Below are 8,094 nucleotides of genomic sequence, written 5' to 3' on the forward strand. Positions count from 1 at the left end.
TCCCATTGTAGCTTTCAAACTGAGGGAGCTTGAAGTTCGGCGGGATCGGTTCCTGCATGATCATTTGAGAAAAGGGAGGGTCAGTACAAATGTCCTCACCATAAGCGGAGGGAGCGTGGCGAAGTTCTTCGATCTGCCGGTTCATCTCCTGGAGCCTCCGATCCAGAAAATCCTCTCGACTACGGGTCTCGAGGGTCTTCTGGCAGAATGGAGGTAGAGATCTTCCAGGGGTGGAATCGTGATATGACTGAGGGCTCTCCACCCTCGGATTCGTCTTTCCGGGAAAGACGGGGCGGCTGGCCCAAGTGGCCTGTCCTACCATCGAATTTTGGAGTTTTGGCGACGCTCTCTCCAGTCGCACTGATGCCTGCGGCTGCTGCGGCTGTTGCTGCTGCTGTATGGCCTACACAGCTTCAGTGAGGCCTCTGATCTGCTGAACCAGTAGGTCAAATTGCTCCGCACCAACCGCCGTTGCCGGAGGAGGTTGGAAAATTGGAGGTGAGGTCGGAGCCTGAGATTTGGCCGCGGAGGCCGTGGATCGCCGTGTGGATGCTTTGCGGGGAGGCATCGGGCGAAGATCTAGTGGGGGAAGGAGGAGAGGACGTCGGAAAAGATGATCGGAGGCGGTCCCGTTGAGCGCTCCTTTAAGAACAAGGGTACTGCGAAGGCTCAGGCCCTTCCTCTAGCGCCAATCTGTTGGTGCAAAAATCCGCCTGCGTCGGAGAAGCTGGAGTCGAGGAAGTCGCGGTCGCCGTCGAGACCTGCAAAAGAAGTCTAAACCGGAGTTGGGGTTGCTCCGGCAAGACCCTCCGACGCTCAAGTCAGTTCTCTGCCTCAACAAGAATGGAGTGCTCGAACGGAAATTTTAGCAGAGTTTTTAGGGATAGAAATTAGAGCTTAGAGAATAACGTATCTGGGATCCCCTCTTTTTATAGGCGGAGGGGGCAACAGACTGATAGTGACGTTTGTAACCGTCTGGCAGTGGGCCGCTCGGAGCCAGGAGGAGTTTGTTATGAAGAGTAGTGGAGTGGAATCGTGGCCATCACCGTGATCTGCCACGTGGAGTCTGAAGCGGCGTCCGTTGTCGCGACTTGCCAAAGGGTGGAGGAGCCATGCGGTATCCGTCGCAGGAAGTGGAGCAGAGTTGTGGCCATTACTGTGGCCTGCCAGGGAGTGATGGAGCCGCGCGGAATCCGTCGCAGGAAGTAGAGCAGAGTCGTGGCCGTTACTGTGGCCTGCCAGGGAGTGATGGAGCCGCGCGGAATCTGTCGCAGGAAGTGGAGCAGAGTCGTGGCCGTTACTGTGGCCTGTCAGGGGGTCCTGGCCTGTCGGCCGAAGTTCGGTTGGGGTGCCTGGCGGAGAGAGGTAGCTATCCATCTGAGAGGAGCTCGGATGTTGCAAATCCTGTTGGGTGCCTTGGGCGTCAAGGCTGTAGGCGAGGACCACTTGCCGTAGGAGCTCGGTCAGAGGCTTTTCACAGACGCAGTCCGGTTTCGCGCAGACTTCGGCAGAGGATCGACCGGCGGTGGATGTCGGATGGCGCTGGAGAGGTTCATCCGCCGGAGGGGTCCAGCTGCTGGATTCCGTGAGCACGGCATTTGCCCGCTTATAGAAGTTCGGTCGGAGTCCGATCTCCGTATAAGCCCGGATGGGGATCATTTGTTGAGGAATCTCGGCCAAGGCCTGTCTGCAATAGAAATTCGAAAAGAATTCGTCCATAATGGAAGCTCGGGTGAAGGCTTACGGTGGGAATCCGGCACGGACCGCTCGTGGTAGAAATTTGAAGTAGATCGTTTGTAGCGAAAACTCGTAGTGGGTTGCTTGCAGTAGAGGCTCGGAGTCCGGCCCTTGTAGGAGTTCGGGGTAAGGTCTACCTGCAACAGGAGTTTAGGACGGAAGTCCGGCTCCCGTGGGAGCCCGGGCGAAGTCTACCTGCAGTTGAAGTGGGACGAAGTCCGGCTCCCGTAGGAGTCCGGATGAAGTCTTCCTGCAGTTGAAGTCGGGGACGAAGTCCGGCTCCCGTAGGAGTCCGGATGAAGTCTACCTGCAGTTGAAGTCGGGGACGAAGTCCGGCTCCCGTAGGAGTTCGGATGAAGTCTTCCTGCAGTTGGAGTCGGGGACGAAGTCCGACTCCCGTAGGAGTCCGAATGAAGTCTTCCTGCAGCCGGAGTCGGGGACGAAGTCCGGCTCCCGTAGGGGTCCGGATGAAGTCTACCTGCAGTTGAAGTCGGGGACGAAGTCCGGCTCCCGTAGGAGTCCGGATGAAGTCTATCTGCAGTTGAAGTCGGGGACGAAGTCCGGCTCCCGTAGGATTCCGGATGAAGTCTATCTGCAGTTGAAGTCGGGGACGAAGTTCGGCTCCCGTAGGGGTCCGGATGAAGTCTACCTGCAGCCGGAGTCGGGGACGAAGTCCGGCTCTCGTAGGAGTCCGGATGAAGTCTTCCTACCTACAGTTGAAGTCGGGGACGAAGTCCGGCTCCCGTAGGGGTCCGGATGAAGTCTACCTGCAGTTGAAGTCGGGGACGAAGTCCGGCTTCCGTAGGGGTCCGGATGAAGTCTACCTGCAGTTGAAGTCGGGGACGAAGTCCGGCTCCCGTAGGAGTCCGGATGAAGTCTTCCTGCAGCCGGAGTCGGGGACGAAGTCCGGCTCCCGTAGGAGTCCGGATGAAGTCTACCTGCAGTTGAAGTCAGAGACGAAGTCCGGCTCCCGTAGGAGTCCGGATGAAGTCTAGCAGGTAGTCGACCACCGCCGAAACTTGGGTGGAGTCCGCCGGTCGTGGAGAATCCGGTCTACACTGGTGGGGGTTTATTCGTCGGTAGAGCTTGGGAACATTGCGGAGGCTCGGCCGTCGGAGAGGTTCGGAAAGATGTCATCGAAGGTCGGACGTCGGTAGAATCCCTGGAGGATCACTCCTGTCACGAACTTCGGTTGGGGGGTATTTTATACCCAACACCACCTATTCAAAGAGGGGCTTATGGACGTGGGAGAGCATTAGAAAACTCCTCTTGGGCATTGCTTTTGGGCATGGGTTCTCTTTGGGGTCGTAGGAAAATTCTACGGAGAAAGAGAAAGGTCTCTCCTCTCCAAGTTTTCTTCGTCCTACACCTTGTTTTCTTCATTCTTGAGATTATCTTGAAGATTGAAGGAGATCCTATTCAACCATTAAGGAAGCATTCTCTGCAAGGGAGCTAGCACCTCGGGGAGAACATAGAACCTCTGATCAGATCAGGCCTCGCGTGGATATCCGTAAAGACCGGATATGTGCGCAGCTACATCAAAACCTGAAGGCATCCACAGATTCAGATTCGAGAAGGAGTCTGCGATTCAGGTATGTGATTCGATCACAAATAAATTTTTAATCTCTGAAATTAGATACTTTGTCTTATTTATCGTCATATGAACTAGATCAATAGGTATAAGATTTTGATCTAGGCATGTGTAGGATTAAAACTATTTTAATCTTGACTTCCGCTGTTTAAATTCAAAATTATTTTGAAATTTGCATGCAAAATACCTAAAATCCAACATGGGGCAGACCCAATCTTTTGCATTTTTTCTTACACAAAGTGGCTGCCCCAAGACAGGAATATATACTATTGTGCTTGTTAGCCCAACCTTTTGTTACTTTAACTAGAAATTTCTGCCTGATGCTTTTTGAAAATTCAGTGTCTAATTTTGTGAACTTTTGATAGCATGACAAGTTGTGTATAATGCAGAGAGAAAGAATACAAAATGCGAGCCTTATTGGTTGAGTTTTGAAAGCATGTGAAATATTTATCTTGATATGTGCCCAATACATGTGCAGTATTAGTTTCATACACAGATTAACTATGATTTGTTTAGGGCCTCAATGATGTCTCAATCGTTGTTTCTTGACCTTCAAATTGAAACCATGATTTTCTGATGAAGCTCATGTCTGTCCAGGCCCAACCATTTCAAGTTGATTTTCCTCAGTTCTCTAGTGGTGCTGCCTTCGTTTCCTTTGTATGTACCGGTCTGTATTGTTTTTAACCATTCACATTTCTGACACTGTTTCTCTTTACAATACAATTACCTTAACATCTCTTTTTTCTACATCATAGGCTTCTGCACTTGCTAGCAAACATCCTGATCCATCCAAAAATGTTGTTTTTATAAGTGCATACACAACTTACAATGTTATATTGCCACTTTGTATTCCCCAATTAGATTACGGAACACCATTCCTCTTCATCCTTTATATTATATTTTATTGATGCAGGATGGCAAAATCAATATGTTTAAATGAGTACAGCTGCACGTCATGTGTTATTGTATTTTTATCGTACTGAGTTTTGACATCCATGTTCTAAGAATGCACATTTAAAGTTCCATATGAGTATCTTCTGTTCTCTATTCTTGCCGGTAATCACTATATTATGCTTAGATGAGTTTTGCAATGGGATTTTCTCCATTCATTTTAGGCTAATTTAGAACTAGATCACCACAAAAAATGTTTCATTTGTATGGCAACCACACTAAGATATTGTGGACAAAAGCCCTTTATTGAACCATAAGGAGCCTATAGAGAACGATTCTCTATAAGTAGATGACCCATCATTTCCAATATAACTATCTGATATGTGTCACTTGTCTTTCTGGATTATAAAGCATCAGGAGGAAAAGTTTTGATGCTCTCTGCTATCAATGGACATCTTTTTTCATTGAACAAAGCCTCATATACAATATGGGGGCATGTAGCAATTTGATGTGATATTGTTTGCTCTTGAAACTTACAAATCTCCTTAGTTAACCAAGACATTTTGTTATCTTGTTAAGTTATAATTTAAAGAATTCCAAAATGGGATATGACAATTTTTGAACTGGCCAGTCAACTGTTTGCTGGTGGGAAGCAGCAAGAAAGTCTACAGCATAAGCATTTATACTTGACGGCATTATCTAATTCAATTGAAAGTGTGTTAAGATGGTGTTTTAACTGTGAAAGATTGGATCAGTGGCACATAGAGGCAATCAATTCTTTTGCCAGTTTGATTGAGTACAGGTTAACTGGTAGTTGCTATAACACGTCCCTATGTATTTAATAGTTAGGGACCTACTTATGAAACTGATTTTATTTGGTTTTCCTGAAAGTGGATATGGGAAGTTTATGGAGATTTGCAGAGAAAATGATGGGAAGATATCAGGAAATATTTTTAACTTTACAAGAAACATCAAGAAGACCACTTTTGAAATTATCAGGGGCTTTACAGAGAGTTTTCCATGTATTCTGTAGTTGTTTTCCTTGATGAAATGAAAAACTCCATTCATTTCCATTTGCCTTATCAATATCCAGTCCATTTCTTGAAGTTGTAACAGTAGATAAAGAGTGGAAAATCATAAAGTTCAAGCCTTTGTCCCAAAGTCCGCACTATGGTATACGGTAGCGATAGCAGAATAGTTTTTTGTCTTACCAATTTCTTTCACCTGTTTTTGTACGAATAAAAGCTGTATAAGGTTGATGTCCCTCTGCTTGACTGACTATGGTTCAAGATGTAATTCACTTTATATTTCCTGATGTTTTACTTGCTTTTCCTGAACAATTCATGTGAGCTGCATCTTAGGTTGACTGGTTGTAGGATGAGTTGTTTTAATCAAGTTTGCTAGTCCTTTAGTATATAGTTGAAAAGTTAAATTGCATATAGACACTATACATCTAGAGAATTATTTTCTTTTTATCCTACATGTTATGATGGTTGACTTTGTATAGAAATTTGTGAATCACGGAGCTGTCATGGCTGAGTTTTTGGCATTGACACTGTGTTTATGCATATTGGCTATTTAAGATGGTGATATGGTATTAAGGTGTTTGAATTAAGCAACTGAGCTGTTTTGCATTGGCCTATTTTGTTGTGGTTGGCACTTAATGTTTGGACGTGTGATATGTCAAATGGGCTGCTTACATGGTGTTGGATGAGTGGTATGTCAGGCATGCTGCTTATATGGTGCTTTGTGGGGAATATTTCAAACAGTTTTAGCTTTTGGCATTTGCCATGAGGAGCCATGTCACTGTCTTGCTCCATTTTTATCTTTTTCTGCTCAAGACCTTTAGTGGGATGTAGTTTTTATCTGATCAAGTTACATAACTTGCTGGATGATTTAGTTTTCTTAATTTTGCTCCCTTGCTGTTGCTCGTGTTACTGAAGCACCTGTTTTTTGTGGTACCAAAGAAGTACCTGTTGTTCTGGTCATCTGCAGTTTTCTTTAATTACATTTTATTCGTTGATTTGCAACAGATCTATAACATTTTGAACTCCAAATTCAGGGCTTTTCTGAATCTGGGAACCAGCTTCATGTAACTGAACATAGTGTTGAACCAAAAGATAAAAACACTGAGCATGTCGATGCAAAGCCATATTATAATGAAGAGGCAAAACCAAGAGCTGAAAATTTATCCACCATAAAGGAACTGAAAGCTGAAATTCTATCCAATGTCCGCATACTTCAAATCTCTGATAATACGAATTTGGAAAAGGCTTCTGGAAGCCAAGAAGCAACTACTGCAGTATTCTCTGATGGCTTTGTGAAGACTGAGCTAATAAGAGCTCCCAGTGGAATTAATGCTCATATTTGCAGGGATGACTTCTTGGGTCAACAATGTGATGAAGTGGTTTTCAGGGAAACTGCACGTCCTTCCAAGGAAGCACTTTTACTAGTGCAAGGGACAAGCAGAAACAAGAACTGAAATATGACAAATCTAACAGTGATTCTTCTAGCAATCCAAATCTACTTCCACTTGGGCATGCAATCCTCAATGTACATTCAAGTGGGAGCGCTTGCACAGCAATTTCTAGTAGCAAAATCTCCAAATGGGGATCATCAGATTTTCAAAACCCATCTGACATGCGGTTGTCGCTGGCACCCAGCAGCAACTCGGGGGGTGTGCTGGAAGCTCTTAGGCATGCTAAGGCATTACTACGACAAGAATTCAGTAAGTCACCTCTGTCAGGTCAAGGCACCCTGGTTAGTGTGGTACCAACAGATTCAAATTCTTGGGGACATATATCAGGTGATGCTTTGAAAATTCCAATTGGTTCTGCTGGTCTGTTCAGATTACCAACAGATTCATATCCCTATGCCCACTTTGGAGGACATGAGATTCATGGTTCAAGATTAAGGCTGGCTGCTATTAGTCCTTATGTTAGATATGTCAGCAGTATGAATAGTGTCCAATACCCATTTACTTCCCATAGAGAATTCAGATCTGGGGTTTCACTGAACAATCAGACTTTTCATCTATACCATTTGGGCACAGGAGTTCCTGCTTCCAGTGTTTTTGATCTTCCTTAAACAAATGTGGAAACTGAAATGCCTGTTGATTACCCAAACCCAACAGAGAGACAAACCTTGCCCAACATGATTTTGGTGGCCCAGATGGATGTGAGATATGGAATACCTGCTGATTATCAAAGCCTTACAGGGAGAGAGTCTTTGATGAACAAGATTTCAGAACCTCATGCTGATACAAGAATTAGAATGCCACCTGAAGATCCATATTTGATGTGCGGTCCAGACATTACTCGCTGCAATATGCAGATGTTGTAGCTATTGCTGTAGAATGGTGTTATCTGTCAGTAGGGAGATTTCTTGGCCTCATTTGATCTGTCATTTGTTGTAATTTTTGTTCTCTTATATTTAGTCATGGTTTTACATATTGTAACATATATAGCATTCTGCATTCGGTGGTTGCCTGGCTTCTAAATTGGAAAATGTTGATGCCTCTTCCTCATGCTCTGATGCACTTGTTCATTGGAATAGGAATCATGTATGGGCTTTCAAGTGATTATTATTTTCTTTGCATCCTGAATTGGTTACTGGTTAAAAGTCCTCACGTTTGAAGGTGGTTTATCTGGTCTAAAGATTTGCTACAACCAGAGCTCATTATGATGCAACTGTTTCATATTGTGGAACAATGGCTATCCAGATTTCTCAGGTCAATCACTTTTTGTTTCTTCTCACATGCTTGGCCTGCCATTCCCGCAAAAAATCTTCGTTTCTGTGGATTTATAATCAGCTTGATTACCTAGTAGGTCTAGCATCTGTTTTCTCGATGATATCTGCCATTGTCTGCATTTTGT

General features: G+C 45.0%; 1 non-coding gene across 1 annotated transcript in view; it reads left to right on the top strand.

The window, feature by feature from the left end:
- Positions 1-7,805, top strand: part of LOC105035795 (uncharacterized) — a 48,465-nt gene extending 40,660 nt beyond the window's left edge. Inside the window, exon 5 of the transcript XR_012142644.1 lies at positions 6,282-7,805. This is a non-coding gene — a transcript (uncharacterized protein). The remainder of the gene's footprint in view (positions 1-6,281) is intronic.
- The last annotated feature ends 289 nt before the right edge of the window (positions 7,806-8,094 follow it).

Source organism: Elaeis guineensis, chromosome 7 (genome assembly GCF_000442705.2).
Source record: "Elaeis guineensis isolate ETL-2024a chromosome 7, EG11, whole genome shotgun sequence".
NCBI classification, from domain to species: Eukaryota; Viridiplantae; Streptophyta; class Magnoliopsida; order Arecales; family Arecaceae; genus Elaeis; species Elaeis guineensis.